At 37.8% G+C, this 17,275-nt stretch overlaps 1 long non-coding RNA gene across 3 annotated transcripts; it reads left to right on the plus strand.

Moving 5' to 3' along the window:
* The first annotated feature begins 335 nt into the window (after positions 1–335).
* On the plus strand, positions 336–11,274 carry LOC139822156 (uncharacterized). 3 transcript variants are annotated; one of them, XR_011734457.1, is made up of 5 exons: positions 358–2,452; positions 6,273–6,520; positions 7,356–7,508; positions 10,726–10,866; positions 11,010–11,274. It is a non-coding gene; the product is annotated as an uncharacterized lncRNA (long non-coding RNA). The 3 variants fall into 3 exon arrangements; XR_011734456.1 differs by having other exon boundaries at positions 336–6,520; positions 8,077–10,866; XR_011734455.1 differs by having other exon boundaries at positions 367–6,520.
* Positions 11,275–17,275: the final 6,001 nt, after the last annotated feature.

The following is a 17,275-nucleotide window of genomic DNA, read 5'->3' on the forward strand; positions in this document are numbered from 1 at the left end:
AAATGATCTGTGCAGAGCGATCTGTAAGACGAGATCCCATTGACACGACGCACAACGAAAGACATTCTGAATGATCTCGTCTTACAGATCGCTCTGCACAGATCATTTTCTTTGCCTTATTTTCTTATTATTCGGTTTGACTGCGATGTATTTTTTCTCCAGACTAACTGATTTGGACCTTTTAGTCTCACTAAGTTTCTGTCAAATTGAAACAGTAAACTCACCATGTTAAGGGAGAATATATATGGGAGAATATATATATTTGATGTTAATATTATACCACTGAGGATGGCTCAGACAGGAGCCGAAACGTTTGGATTTTTGTAAATCGAGAAATAAATCACATTTATATCTGAACGCACCGTGATCCGCGTTGTGACCCTTACAGCCCTTTCTACTTTATATTTTAGATAAAATTAAGTTACAAGTTGTATTATATAATTTTCTTAATATTTCCTTGATATTTCCTTTTGTGACCGTTTAAATATTGATAGCATAAATAATTTATTGATTTGTGTTATACAACTCGTGTATCACACGAAGAAGTAATATGGCACATTTGTACAATTGCTATACAAATTATTAAAATTTATCTGTATTTTGTACATACCTTGCAACCGTTCGCCTATCCGTGGAGCCGAGGACACCAGAGGGGCAGCAGCGACCAAGAGAGCGGCGGACATCGACATCTCTTTATGCTAAATACCGGATAAGCGAGTCTGAAGAGCCCATATGGCTAGCGTTCATCTTAAGATATAGCGACGCGACGAATAGGGGAACCGGGGCCTGATTGACCCCGGCAGACGAGCCGCAGAGGAAAGACCGAACGAGCCAACGAGCGGGCCTCGGCAGGCGACCCGAGCGGAGGAGATAGGGACGATCGCGGCGAAAATCGAGCGAAGGGCCCGCGAGATAGCGGGGTCAAAACAATGACCCCCGCACATAGGGGTGCGGCGGTCATAGCCGAAGGGCGGATCACGGAGTCCGCAAGAGAGGGGACCTCGAGACCGACCACCCGACCCGCGACGCGCTAATACCACCGGGCGCGGAGATAGCGGGGTCAAAACAATGACCCCCGCGCATAGGGGCACGACGGTCACAGCCGAGGGCCGAGCCACGGAATCCGCCCAAGGGGGGACCCCGATGCCAACCACCCGAACCGCGACGCGCTAATACCACCGGGCGCGGAGATAGCGGGATCAAAACAATGACCCCCGCGCATAGGGGTACGGCGGTCACAGCCGGGGGCCGAGCCGCGGAATCCGCCTCAGGGGAGACCCTGACGCCAACCACCCGACCCGCGACGCGCTAATACCACCGGGCGCGGAGATAGCGGGGTCAAAACAATGACCCCCGCGCATAGGAATACGGCGGTCACAGCCGGGGACCGAGCCGAGGAATCCGCCTCAGGGGGGACCCTGACGTCAACCACCCGACCCGCGACGCGATAATACTACCGGCCGCGGAGATAGCGGGGTCAAAACAATGATCCCCGGAAGTCGGTAACCGCGATACTCCGGAGGGAAGTAGCGGACGGAGGGTCACCAGGGGAGGCGCCGGGAAAGATCCGAGGGGTCAGCGGGACCACTCGGCCGCACAAACCTCGGACTCGGGAACCAGGGGAGCGGGGTCCAAGGGGCCCCATGCGTATATGCGTACGAGTAATTACGAAGCTCGGATTGAGAACCGCGGGCGACACCGAACGCAAAAACATCAAAAAACTGTCATAAGAAAAGAGAAAGCGTTCAACATCTGGCGTGGAAAAGTACCGAGATGTGAATAACACCGATGGTGGGAACAACGATCCCGGCGAGGTGGGGACGCCGGGAGAGCCCGGCAACTCGAGGCAGTCGCTCGGATATCGTGGTCGCGGTAACACGTATATAATATTCGCTCATACAATACGGACTTAGCGCGTAGTTTAGCGCAGCGATATATAACAACCAAGCACTCCCGCGTACTTGCGCGTTAAACATAACTCGTATAACTATTGCGAGCGGTAATTAATTACCATTTATAACAACGTTCGACGAAAAGTGTCAGCGTGAAGCGCATACGGCGCGACAATCTTTGTAATCATCTATGACGATCTGAAATAAATCAATCGTTTGTTAATATACGCAGTGTCAAGTTAATTTGAATTACTTACCTGCGACTTACCTTGTCCTACGGCATTGATCCATCGTTGTCCAGCGGCGTTCCAGTATGCGATAAGGCGAGGATCTGGGACAGTCAGCGGCAGTTGAGATCTATCCGGGGCGAGAAGCTGAAAAGGAAATTGGCCGATTAATTAAACATACACATTTTCTACTTACCTGTTCCGTCGGGGGTGGTCCCACGTTGTCCATCGATGATCCAGCAGTGGGGAGGCAGCGTCGGGACGTCGAGACATCCTGCGTCGAGAACCTGAAAATAAAAGAGAATTAATGGAGTATTGTTGCAACATCGTGCTGTAATTTCGATAATTACCTTCTCGGTATATCAAGGTCAAACCGAGTGGCGACCGTTTGATAGGCAAATCTGGCTGAGATTTCATATTTTCGTGTGATCCACGTACCCAGAGAGTGACGTCCGGTCACAACCTAACCTATATATACAGGGTGTCCGAAAAATCGCCTACTCCACTTCGGGAGGTGATTCGGGACCCAAAAACAAGCAAAAAAGTTCATACAAACATAGGTCCGGAAATGAGCCGTTTCCGAGTTATAGCCACTTTTATGTTCAAAAATCGTAATTTAGAATCCGCTTGACATCCCTCTTTCTTAATTATTTCTTAAATTAAAAATTTTTATTTTTAAATATCAGCTAATTCATTAAAACTTAAACGATCCATTTTGATGAATACGGAAAGATTAGATACAACCTAAAAGTAAGGTGTTGTTAAATAAAAATTTGAAACTTATTGAAAAGCCGTGATTTACTTACTGATTTTGAATAGGCGTGAAAACAATTGATTTCAAGTAGCCGTGAAAACAACTGATTTTGAATAGCCGTAAAAACAACTGATTTCAAGTAGCTGTGAAAACAACTGATTTCTTTTAAAAATAATGTAATCGTATTTACAAATATTGAAAAATTGAAAAAAAATAAAAAAATTAAAATTAAAAAAATTAAAAATATTTAAAAATAAAAATTTTTAATTTAAGAAATAATTAAGAAAGAGGGATGCCAAGCGGATTCTAAATTACGATTTTTGAACATAAAAGTGGCTATAACTCGGAAACGGCTCATTTCCAGACCTATGTTTGTATGAACTTTTTTGCTTGTTTTTAAGTCCCGAATCACCTCCCGAAGTGGAGTAGGCGATTTTTCGGACACCCTGTATATATATATATATATATATATATATAATATATCTGAAAAGCATTGGAATAAAACATTTATTTTCGAGACATATGTTTTAAGAGTTTTAAATTGAATGTTTAATTTGAGAACATTTCCGTGTATACTGATTGAATAATTTAAGGACAAGTATATACTGACTGTATAATTTGAGAACAGTCTCAGATCAATGCCTTTGTTCGAAAAATCTCAAAGTATACAATGACTATAAAATATAGATTTGTGTTTGTACTAAAAGTATAACGTTCTACAGTAAAATAAATGCGACATATTTCTAATAACAAAAAATGTATTTTTTAAGTTTCTATTTTATATGCATATGTTTACTTAACTTTAAATAATAATGTTGGTTTAATCAATTTGTTTAATAATGAGAATTAATAAATATATGCATGTAAATAGAAATTTAAAAAATACATTTTTTGTTTTATTAAAAATACTTCACATTTATTTTACTTTCAAATGTTATTCTTTCAGCACAAACACAAATCCATATTTTATAGTTATTTAAGTTATTACATACTTTGAACTAAAGCATTGATTGGAGACTGTCCTCAAATTATACAGTCAGTATATATCTGTTCTTAAATTATACAATCAGTCTATACGGAAATATCTTCAAATTAAACGTTCTACTTAACACTCTCTTAAAACACAATTTATGTCTCTAAAATAAATGTTCTACCCCAATGTTTCTCAGGTATACTTTATGTACTGTTTAAGTCCTGGAGGCCATGGCACATAAAAAAACTTAAGCAGTAAGCAAATTGACCAATCACAGTTAAGAATTCTTGAAAACACACGATAACTATTGGTTAATTGCTTACCGCTTACGTCTCACTGCTCAAGTTTTTTTATGTCCCAGGGTCCTAATAGCGAGACCCCGTGCTCAAAATTTGCGCTGACATTTTTTTGTTTGTTATATTTTTTAAATTATGTTATAGATATACTAGGGTGTAACAAAAAGGTCGGGACCCTGGATTATCTCGGAAAGTTGACGTTTTCGGAAGAAATGTTTTATACAAAAGTTGTTTGGCTCGAAGGGGCACATAAGATGGTGCCATTGGTTTCACCTTGGATGGTCGTTTAAAGCTCACGTAAACGACACCTTTAATTTCTTAAATGGAAACTCCTATTTTTCAATGCATATTCTTGTACCTAATCTCGCGAGCTTTTCAAAACATTATAATAAAGTATTATTTCGTTAAGAACTTTTGGAATTATAAGGCTTGAAAGTTCTAGTATTTTGACATAAAATACAAAATATCTTGTAAAACATTAAGTTTTCGGTAATGTTACCTTAATACTTTTATGCACAGAATAATGAGACAAATCAATTGGTATGAAAAAAAAGACATAGTTGCTTTTAAGAAAAAGCATGCATGTTGCAAATTACATATTTTTTTTCTTAAAGGAACTATGCCTTTTTTCATACCAATTGATTTGTCTCATTATTCTGTGCATAAAAGTATTAAGGTAACATTATCGAAAACTTAATGTTTTACAAGATATTTTGTATTTTATGTCAAAATACTAGAACTTTCAAGCCTTATAATTCCAAAAGTTCTTAACAAAAAAATACTTTATTATAGTGTTTTGAAAAGCTCGCGAGATTAGCTACAAGAATATGCATTTAAAAATAGGGGTTTCCATTTAAGAAATTAAAGGTGTCGTTCACGTGAGCTTTAAACAACCATCCAAGGTAAAACCAATGGCACCATCTTATGTGCCCCTTTGAGCCAAACAACTTTTGTATAAAACATTTCTTCCGAAAACGTCAACTTTCCGAGATAATTCAGGGTCCCGACCTTTTTGTTACACCCGGTATATATACATGTAATATAAATTATTTACTACATAGAAATACATATTTGGCACATAGTTAGATAATACGCATATACTTTCTTTAACTTCAAATAATAATGTTGGCTGAAGCAAGTCGTTCAACAAAGATAATTAGGACTTAAACTGTACATAAATTACCTGAAATGCATGGATAAAACATTTATTTTGGGAAAATAAATTAAGGTTTATGGATGTTAAGTAGAATGTTTAATTTGAGGACATTTCCGTATATGTATACTGATTGTATAACTTGAAGACAGTTATATACTGACTGTATAATTTGAGGACAGTCTCTGATCAATGCCTTTGTTCAAAAAGTCTCAAATTATACAATAACCATAAATTATAGAATTGTGTTTATATTGAAAAGATAACATTTGAGAATAAAATAAATATATGTATTTCTAAAAATACGTATTTCTAAAAATTATTTTAAAAATTAATAAACCTGGAAAAATAATTTACACTCTATAATTTTTTCAAAGAAACATAGACTTAAAATGCATTTAAAAAAAGAAATTAGTGCTTAAACTTTATAAACTATACTTAAGAGACATTGGGATAAAACGTTTATTTTGGAGACAGAAAATGTTTTAAGATTTTGGGGTAGAATGTTTAATTTGAGGACATTTCCGTCAGGTATGTCAATTGTATAATTTGAGGACATTGTATATACTGATTGTATTATTTGAGAACAGTCTCCATTAAATGCTTTTGTTCAAAAAGGTTCAAAGTATACAATGATTACAAAATTTTTCAATATTTTTTTGCTTTCTGCTCTATAAACGAAGTTTGCTATTGCACGTTCTATGTAAAGTAATATAGCATAAATTAAACGAATAAAATAGCGATGTTCCAAAACATACTTTGTGTATATACAAAGTGAGTTTTTTAAATTAACACATCTAAATATTTCAAAACCTATAAGTTTTAGAAAAAACTTTTTAGATCAGAGTTGTTTGGTTCTGTGGGAAAAAGAAGATAGGAATATTATAGTTAGACCGTAGATTGAAAAGAGAATACTTTACGAAACATTTCATATGTCCAGTTTTATTTAATTCTTAATTTATTGCATATCCCCGCAGGGTTCGCAATCTACTACCAACATTGCACTATCCTTTTCCTCTCACTTTAACCCTTTGGACCAACGGCTTAACGTCTCTTTCTAAAAGACGGAGCCCAGTTTTCTTCGCACAAGAGCCTATCTTGCACGGAGGGGCTCAGCTATCGGAAAAACATTCCATGCTTCATGGCTCATCACACATTGTACCTAACCCAAGACCTAACCAAAACTAAGGGACTTGCGATTGTTTACCGCTAAATGAAAAATTAGGTAAAGAAAAATATATATATTAATTTTAGACACTATTTTAGATAATATAGTTGTAATAGACATAAAACCTTTTACTATATTAAAATTTAAGCTCCTGGTATATTGAAAATAGTACTAACTCAATTTTGACAAAAAGTGGACATACGATCCTTTACCTCTGAGGTACATACATTGTCCCTGGCATTATTTCCACCAAGTTTCAACAGAAACTGCTTCTGTGAAAAAAAGAGAAAAATTAATAAGTATATTTTATATTTATTTCAATTATGCTAATAAAATAGCTTAATATTATGAGAGGATATGACAAGGTTTAGTAAAGATATTTTTATTCATACAATTATGTCTTTTATCCACAATGTTAATAATTTTGTATTCAATCATAATTTGTCTATTAATATTATCATAAAGATACAATTATATACATATATTCAATTATATAATTTCTAATTATAGTTAGAGGCCAACTAATTATCTCTATATTTTTCAAGTTTAATTTCATTAAAATTGTTTATTAGAAATGTTTATTAGAATTTACACTTGAAAAATAAAGACAGATAATTAGTAGGTCTCTAACTATAATTTAAAAAAATAAATAAATAAATAAAGTATACTTTTAACTTTTAAGTTGTAAACGTCTACAATAAACATCTAAATTCAACTTTTACGAAAATTTAATTTATCTCTTGCAGTACTACATAATTAAAATATTAAATATGCCATAAAATACAATTTTTGAAAATAATATTTATCACATAAACATTTTTCCTTTTTTTAATTCTTGCAATTTTCTTCTGCTTTTTATTACAATATTAATATTAATTTTACTTCTTTGCAGAAGGTCATAGTGATGTACATAACTCAACATCTAATAAAAAATATATGCTTTATAGAACAAGATCTAGGACATTGTACAATAATGTCAAAAGTGATATTAAAGTAAACGCTCCATTCCAGAAAAAGACAAAGAAACTGTTAAACGCTAATAAAGGTAAGAGTGCAAATTTTAATGTCATATTTACAAGTTTTATATTTTTTAAATTTAATCAAATTAGTTAAAATATTAATGACTATTTTTATTCTTTTTTTCTTTCTTTTTCAATTATTAATATTAGACATTTCCTATGAAATGATACTATGTCGTGGTTTCTTGTCTATATTTAATTTACTACTCAGTTGCTAATTCATCCACTTGTAAAGAAGGCGTGCAAAGTCAATTAGTCGCATATATTAAAGTATTATTGACGTTTTTCATTTCTAAAAAAGGCATGTAAAGTTGATAATCAAATCTATCAAAGTTTATTGTTGTCGCCTTTCCGCAATGCCAATTGATTCTCTCGTTGCGTTTACTTCGTGAGCGGCTATTATTGCATATTTTACCAGTTGATAAAGTATATCTAAGGGTTAATAGTGTTTATAATATAAAAATAGCTTAAATAAATAAGCAGCGCGCGTTTAAAATGTCTAGTTATTACATAAAATTAATTTTTTCACATATATTTTGTCAAGGTGGATCATGAAGTTAACTATATGCCCTATGTGCCTTTTTATTTAAATAGGGAAAATCTTCAAAAAGACTCCCCGCTCCTCGGGACCGAGGCGGGGTTGTGCCGGATTCCACGGGCGCATATTGCCGAGGCGACGTCACCCATGGCCTACCAGCTAAAACCCCCACTAGTCCCTTCTAAGTGCTATATGGGGGGGACTCGGGAAACGCAGTGATCACGTCCGTGATCCCCCCACACTGGCTTTGAACAGGCACCCTCCTGGGGGGGGGGGGCATTGAGCCCCCCTTGTCCTTAAGGACAAAAAGCTAACTAATAAGTGGCGGACTGAAGGGGACTAACCTCAGTCCGCCACCCTGGGACGTCATCCGGACCGAAATCCGCCACCCGTCGGCCGACTCAAGCAGAAGAAGCCCCCACCATACTCCCCCGCGGGCTAAGCGAGAGATCCGGCCGAGCAAGCTCGATCCCGGTCCCCCGCGCCGCCCACGAGAGGACAGGGCACAGGATGCTCCCCCAATGCAATCGCCGACCAACGGGTTCCTAAACACGCCGCCGACCCTTACGTCCGGTGGCAGGACACCACCAACCCTAACCCGGTCCGAGCGGTTCAGTGGGTCACCCTCCTAGGGGGCTGCCCGGCCCCGACCTCGGATCATTTTCGTGCGGCCTGGACAGCCCCTGTAGGCCCGCAATTCCGCGACCTGCCGGAGCACCGGCGTGCAATGGTCGCGAGATTGTCCCCCATCCTGCCGGAGCACCGGCGTGCAATGGATGGAGGAAGGCCCACCCCGTCCTGGTTGCCGGTGGAAGAATCAAAATCCTCTAACGGTCCCGGCCGACCGGGCGTTTACAGTCGCCATCCCCTAGCGGCTGTTGGAGTCTGGGTGGCCGAAGCCAGACCCAGACTCCTAGCGGGGCAGCCGGTCTCCCGGTTTTCTGTGGGAAGGGTTTTCCTTCCCTTAGGGCCGTCGGGAGAGCAAAGGCCCATCCCTCACGGCCCCGCCTGGGCCGAGCGAATTTATTATAGAAGTCGCCTACCTCGCGAGTCCCCGAAGGGACTCCCTGGTCCCCGCCAGCCCAAAGACTGACGAAGATTACGGTGCTGGTGTGCTCGGGTACCTCGGGTGCGCAAGACCCGTATCGGGAAAGGCCCCTAGAGGCCCCAAAGGGCCCCCAGTGACCTTTCCCGACCCCTGGGGGGTCCCTCCGCCGACCTGTTCGGCACTAATTGCGACGGCAGGGGGGTAGGCAATGACCCGTTCCCGTGCCGCCCACCCGTCTCTTTTGTTCCAACCGGGCCTGTGTTTTAGGCCCCTCTTCTTCCTCTCGTGACACATCCTTCCTCCAACGCGTTGGGGGAAAGTACCTGTGTGTATTGGGGAAGAGGGACGCCCCCCTCGTCGGAGGAAACGACAACCCCTTACCTCTACATAGTTGTCCTATTCCCTGTTCCCTATTTGTTGGGAACCACTAGTAGATTCCCCCTCGGACTGGGGGGGACTCTCAGTCCGCTTCATCGTCAGGAGGAGGGGCGGCTTCTCCCCTCCTTACCCTCTCGTCCGCCTCCTTCCGCGACATGACTTTGTCTCAAAAGGAGGCGAAACTTCTCCAGTTTTCCCTTCCTCTCTTTCCCGCCTGAACCGTCGTTGCGATGACGGCCAGGAGAGAGAGGTCTTCTCCGATTTCCGCCCGGAGGGCGCTCTTCGTCCCACGCTGGACAGTCCTCCAGCGTGTGTTGCGCCGTGTCCGCTCCCTCCGGACAGTGGTGGCAGCGCGTGGTGCGCTCTTTCCCGATGCGGTGCAGGTATTTGCCGAAACATCCGTGGCCTGTTATTACCTGCACCGCGTGGAAGGCAAGGTTTCTTTTTTTTATGCCTTCCACCCACTTCTCTAATACTGGTTGGACGGCTTCGATGACCCTCCTCCCCCAGAGGTGCCGGGGGTCCGCTAGATCCTCCTTCCAAGAGCGGAGGAGGGTCTCCTTTGATCGGAGCTTCAGCTCCCTTCTATTCCTCGGCGGGACTTCCCCCAGTGCCTCCCTAACCCTGCTGACCGCCTCGTACGTTTCTGCGTACGACCTAGTCAGCAGGTGTATCGGGGGAATTCCCGCGAGGGTGGTCGTCCCCATGTGGGAGACGGTTCTATATGCTCTGACGGCTCTGATCGCAATAGTTTTCTGCGCAGCCGCCATTTTGGCATTGAGGCGGGGAATATTCCCCACCTTCTCCCACCATATCGGTACTGCGTACAGCAGCACCGAATGCCCTATGTGTCCTATTAAATTAGGACAATCTAAGTGATCTGTACTCAATTACATGTAATAATATAATAGGTATTACTCGTGTAGACAAAATATATAAATTTGTTACCGTCCAATAACCCTTTTTCTTTTTGCTGATTCTATTTTGTGGAATATTATATTATATATATATATATATATGTTTGTGTGTATATACACACACACACACACACACACACACACACACACACACACACACACACACACACACACACACACACACACACACACACACACACACACACACACACACACACACACACACACACATATATATATATATATATATATATATATATATATATATATATATAGAAATAAACAAAACATTTTATGACATATTATAATATTCTGTTTTCTAATTAACATTTTCTTATTAATTGTATTATATTTTTTTACAGAGAATTGCTATGAAGAGAACGAAAATGCGCAGAAACAACATAGTACTTCAAGGAAATTGCGAGAATTACATGTGGTTTTACACAAAATAGATGAACCATTAAAAAAACGTTACAGAAGTAACAGAATTTAAATTCCGTCAGGTAATGCTACCGTTGCTTAGCACTTCGTAATACTTTATACTCAGACATAACAGTTAACAAGTAATAAGTATATTAAGTATAAGTAAGTTTTCATACATGTCTGTGGACAATATTCTTAACATTCTTTTCTCTTTTCCTTACAGATGATTCATTCATATATGAGGCGCCAGGAGATGATTATAGATATTTGTATGAGGATAACAACAATACTCATAAAAAAGACCTTCCATTCCATATTATTAACTAGGATTTCCAAAATCCTAACGTATCAGGAGCAAAACTTTCCGAAAAAAACTGCACAGTGTATCTTACTAATAAATGAACACATGTTTTCATACCATGTGGTCATCTTGCTTGTTGCATTGAATGCATTAAAAAATTAGAAATAAATTGATGTCCGATTTACAATACTACTTATGAAAACTCTTCGAGTTAGAAGACCATAAGAATTGTCTTTGAGTCAAGCAATATTTTTTTGTTTACAAACACTGCTGTCTACTAATATTAGAACAGAAAACGCTATATTATTTTTATTTACTCAGTTTTGAAAATAAATTGACTCAAATTTCTTACATTATTTAGAATGTATCTTAAATATCTGTATGTGCAATATTGCTTTGATTGCATCTGAAATATCTACTTATAATTCGAATTTTACAGGCAAAGTTATGCACTATGAAGTGCCGATATATAATAAGTACAAATTTACAAATTTACAAATTGTGTAATCCATACAGATATTTGTTATCCTAAACAAAAAAATGGAAACAAATAAAGATACCAAAGCCAAATGTTAATGTTATATGTAACTTATTGCTATAATTATGCATGTTTTTCGTTGAAATTAATTGTTTTTTAATTTAGCTATAAATCAGTTATAACAAGACATTTTGCATTTTTTATGATTTGTTGTAATAATTAATATCTTTCAAAATGCCTGATTATAGAAACTATAGTTCCTAATTAAACTTAATCATAATTAGTATACGTGAGTTCTCTGTTACCAAACATGGGCATTTTATTTTATATACCAAAGATTTATGATAAGAAAAATATTTTGATAACTATTTCTTTTAATATTGTTACACATAGTACAATACGCTATGATTATATGCGTTTTTCTTTTGTAACGTTTTATCGGAAACAACACTATATGTATATTATAATTCTTCGTATTTTATTTAAAATATTTAGTATAAGTATTGTTATACCGCTATTACGCAGGAGGCAGGTATAAAATAAAAAATTGCGGAAATTGTCACAAATATACATACGTTTTATTAAACATAAATAGAGTTTGTAACTTTTATCTCCGTACATAAATCTGAATGTGTTATGTAATCCTTTTCTATTCTTAATGTATTGTGTATCCTTTTTTATTCTTATCTTTACCCATATACTATGAATAACTTCTGATCCCAAAGAACATTGCCAACATGTAAAAATGGTGAAAACTATTGCAATTTTTGACCCAAGTATTCTCAATCACAACGATATGTCGCGCATTTTCGTGTCCAAATGCACAGGTCGCGTATTCTCGTGTCCAACTGCACAGGCCGCGCATTTTCGTGTCCAAGTAAACAGGTCGCGCATTTTCGTGTCCAAGTGAACAGGTCGCGTATTCTCGTGTCCAACTGCACAGGCCGCGCATTTTCGTGTCCAAGTGAACCGTGTCCAAATGAACCGTGTCCAAATAAACCGTGTCCAAATGAACCGTGTCCATATAAACGGTGTCTATTTGATCGTGTCCAAATAACCGTGTACAAATGAACGGTGTCCAAATGTACCGTGTACAAGTGCACCTCTCCCCTCGAGATAGGGCCTAAACTTCTTTATCGCCCATACGACCGCTAAGCATTCCTGCTCGGTTGTCGAGTACTTCTTTTCGGCTTCGGACAGAGCTCAACTCGCAAAAGCTATCACATGTTTGTCCCCGTTGATCTGTTGGGTCAACACTGCGCCTAGGCCAACGAAACTGGCGTCAGTTTGCAGCACAAAAGGCACGCTAAATTTCGGACACGATAACGTAGACGGGGAGGTGAGACACGCTTTTATCGTCTCAAACGCAGCTTTCTGATCTTCGCCCCATTCCCACGTCTGGTTTTTCTTGAACAATCGCGTTAACGGTTCGAGGCAAGTGGCACACTGCGGAATGAAACGACGGTACCAAGATGCCATGCGATGCCATGAATCTGCGTAATTGACGGAGATTACGCGGCGTGGGGTATTCCCTAATCGCGACGGTCTTATCGGGGTCGACCTTCAAACCCTCTCGCTGGACCAAAAATTCTAGGTATTTCACCTGCGAGCGACAGAATTTACTTTTCTCAGGATTTATGGTTAAGCCCTCTTCGCGAATACGCCGAAAAACTCGTCCCAACCACTCTAAATGTTCTTCAAAAGTTTCGGTAGCCACGGCGATGTCATCCAAATACGCGAAAGCGTACGAATCCATCTCCGGTCCGATTAAGCGATCTAAAAGTCTTTGAATAGGTCGCGGGGGCTCTCGTTAAGCCAAACGGCTGCATTCGCTTAAAATGAAAGAGGCCCTTTCCCGGTACCGCGAAGGCAGTTATCTCTCTGCTCTTCTTAGCCAGCGGAATTTGAAAGTAGACTTGGCTCAAGTCGATGATCGAAATATACCGAGCTTTTCGCAACTTGTCCAGAATCGCGTTCATATACGGCAATGGGTACGCGTTTTTCTTAGAAACGTGGCACCGTACGGTATAATTCGCGTTCATTTCTACTGTGTTTAACTATCTTTTTCATACTACGTGATTTAACTTCGTTTATTCAATCTCTGTAACATTATCTAATGTCTGACCGATTCAGTTTCGTTTCTGAGCCCTCAATTTACTCTTTTTTTTTGTTTACTGTTTACTCTATTATTTACAATAAACCTTGTTCTTTGGCGCCCAACGTGGGGCAGCCGAAAGATCGCCGAAAGATACGAAAAGAGCTTGACATATAGTCTAAGAGCTGGCTACATAAAAATGCAAGGTATAAGGTACATGAAATATTTATAGCTAGAGAGGTTCCATTAGCACTCTCGAACACTGAGTGACAAGTCTGCCTGCGCGCTTAGGAAGATTAAGGCGGGGGTGGACGGTCAAAAATGACAAATTTTACAAGGAAAAAAATGATAAAGCTCAGGGATAAAAATTATAGGAATGTTAAGTATTTGTTGCTACGAAACGCGGAAAATTATTGGCAGACGATTTCGTGAAAGAGGAAGGGCCGGCAGACTGCAACAAAGCGGCGTTAACTTTTGTGAAAAAAAATGATAAGGTACATGATTAAAAATTATTGGTAATAATTACTAAACTGTTAACGAAGCTACGTGCTAAATGGCAGACAAAAAAACTGAAGACAACATCGAGGCAGATTGTAATGAAGAGCGCGGTTTTGATTGCGCTTAACGAGTTAGTTCCGTACGATGCGTTACTACGATATGTTATTTTGTTTATATATATATATATATATATATATATATATATATATATATATATATATCATGTCGACAATAAGATAACAATTTCTATATTATATATATAATAAGTGCTAAAAGATATGTTTAACATTAGAATAATTTTTTTATTAACAAAAAAATACTATTAAAAATTGTAGAGTTATTCTATTTCACTGTTTGCATTGGATTCATCGTACTGCATATCTTCTTCGCATCGCAATCGATATCATTCTCAGATTCGATTTCGTTGATATCTGCTGAAAAACGACATTAGATGAGGCAATCGATTCGTTATTATCTACATAAAATAAACAATAAATTAGTTTTATTATTTATCAACAATGTATTGAAAAAGTCATATAAGAATTTATGTACTTACTAGGATCAGACTCCGGTATTGTATTTCCAGACTGCTGTAATTTCACCAATTCACTATAATTGTCAACATACTTTCTTTTAATAGCCGTGAAATTTTTATAACAATTTCCATAGTACCTATTGATTTTATCTGGAGTTGTGGGTAAAATAAGTTCATTATACTTTAGCTTGTAGGTCACACAAATTTTTAAAATCTTCCTGCATTTTTCCAAAATTTTATCGTTAAAAAGTGTGATTTTAGTTTCACTGCTGTTGTTACAAAATACACACTTTTGCTCCAAACTCATTTCGCGAATAGTTCACTGACATTTGCAAAATATAAATAATAAATAAAGATTATATAAATAATAAATAATAAATAAACAATAAATAAAGATTCTAAAAGTCACTGAAGAAAAATAAAATTTGGCACAACACACGTTGGACGTCTGTTCATTGTCGAGTTTTCGAGTATACTGAACTCTCTTATATTTATTATTTTTATTATCATAAATGACCTTCTCCAGCCTCTACTACAGCTGTTTCTCGGCCGTTTTGGTCCTTCTGAACCGTTTCAAACGGTTTTTATACCTGCGTTAAATTTTTGAATATAATTTTCGAATCTCTCAATCTATTAAAACCTCAATATATTATTTTAAAACTTGTAAAAAAATGTTTATATATAGTTTTCAACTGCAGATCAAAAATGTTATGAGATTAATTAGTAACAATTTAGATTCAATATAATAAATAAATATTAATCATTTTATTTTTAACAATAAAAGAATGAATACAAACTGAATCCATTAATGGAAAAAATAAACACGTAATATATTCATATAAATAACAAAATAACATATCATAGTAACGCATCGTACGAAACTACCTCATTAAGCGCGATCGAAACCGCGCTCTTCATTACAATCTGCCTCGATGTTGTCTTCAGTTTTTTCGTCTGCCACTTAGCACATAGCTTCGTTAACAGTTTAGTAATTATTACCAATAATTTTTAATCATGTACCTTATCATTTTTTTTTTTCACAAAAGTTAACGCCGCTTTGTTGCAGTCTGCCGGCCCTTTCTCTTCCACGAAATTGTCTGCCAATAATTTTCCGCGTTTTGTAGCAACAAATACTTAACATTCCTATAATTTTTATCCCTGAGCTTTATCATTTTTTTCCTTGTAAAATTTGTCATTTTTGACCGTCCACCCCCGCCTTAATCTTCCTAAGCGCGCAGGCAGACTGGTCACTCAGTGTTCGGGAGTGCTAATGGAACCTCTCTAGCTATAAATATTTCATGTACCTTATACCTTGCATTTTTATGTAGCCAGCTCTCCGTCTAATACGTGATCGAATTTTTTTTTACTCACAGGCCCCAAAAAGATCCAGCCAGATTGAACGTAACACATTAATTTATGCATTGTACAATTCATTGTAAAAATAATATTTATTTAATGTTTATTAAATATTCACCCCGGTTCATCTCTTAGATCAAATAATAGTTATTTTAAATTAAATGCTGAGGAACCAGGTTCAAGCACGCGACGCGTGCGTGATAGGCCATTTTCCACGCACTTGCAACATAAAATAGGGTATGCATCAAACATGTTCGTGAAGTTGAAAATTCCCGGGTGCGGTGATCGCACTCGCCTTCGGCTCGTGCCTCAACTCCGCACCCGTGAATTTTCATCTTCCAGCACTTGTTGCACAAATAACAAATGAAATAAATAAGTGCTTTGTATCCAAAAGACATATGCGTCGATTAGTCAGAAAAGAAATATATAAAATTTTCTGTTACATATAATGTTTCGACATTATACTCACCCCAGGATCAAATAAAACATAGCTTTAAAAAAATGTTTTCCAATAAATTGGCTATGAAATGCTCATGGAAAGGCCAGAAAGAAAACTTCGCCATAAATTTACTTATGTATTTACATTGATTGAAATGTGATCTTATTATAATGTGTATTCAAAGCACTGACAGAATATATGGCGAGATTGCAGAAAATAAATTCCGAAATCTGAAATTTAATTTCGATACTTTATGGTTAAATTGCAATTAACCTTGCTAGAATTATTATTATTATTATTATTATTATTTTTACCAACATGTTCATGCATTTTCTCTTGTCGACACTCCTACTTAAAACACTAGATGATGTTATTTCCTTTATCGTAAAAAATCCATGAGTCGTAAACTGCCGCGCCTCACGAATTAAGGTCACCGTCCTTGCGTGCTGCATAATTAGATAATGTGAAATCATATTTAATAAAGAATGGGAGGAGAGGAAAGGGAACGACAAAAAGGTCACTATCCGTGACCCGGCATTCCTACACGTCCCTTAAAAAATTCTAATAGGCGATTATAAACGATATCTGAGTATATTGCAAAAAAATTATTTCATATTACAATATTACAATACAATTATAATATATTAATAAGTTATTACAATAGCATACGCATATATATAGAATAATAAAAAAATATATTACTAATTCTTGGGAAAATTAGTATTTATTAATTTGTAAAGTATCCGTTTTTAGGAATATATCAGTTGTAGGAGAAAGAAAACGATAA

This window comes from Temnothorax longispinosus, chromosome 11, assembly GCF_030848805.1.
Source record: "Temnothorax longispinosus isolate EJ_2023e chromosome 11, Tlon_JGU_v1, whole genome shotgun sequence".
NCBI classification, from domain to species: domain Eukaryota; kingdom Metazoa; phylum Arthropoda; class Insecta; order Hymenoptera; family Formicidae; genus Temnothorax; species Temnothorax longispinosus.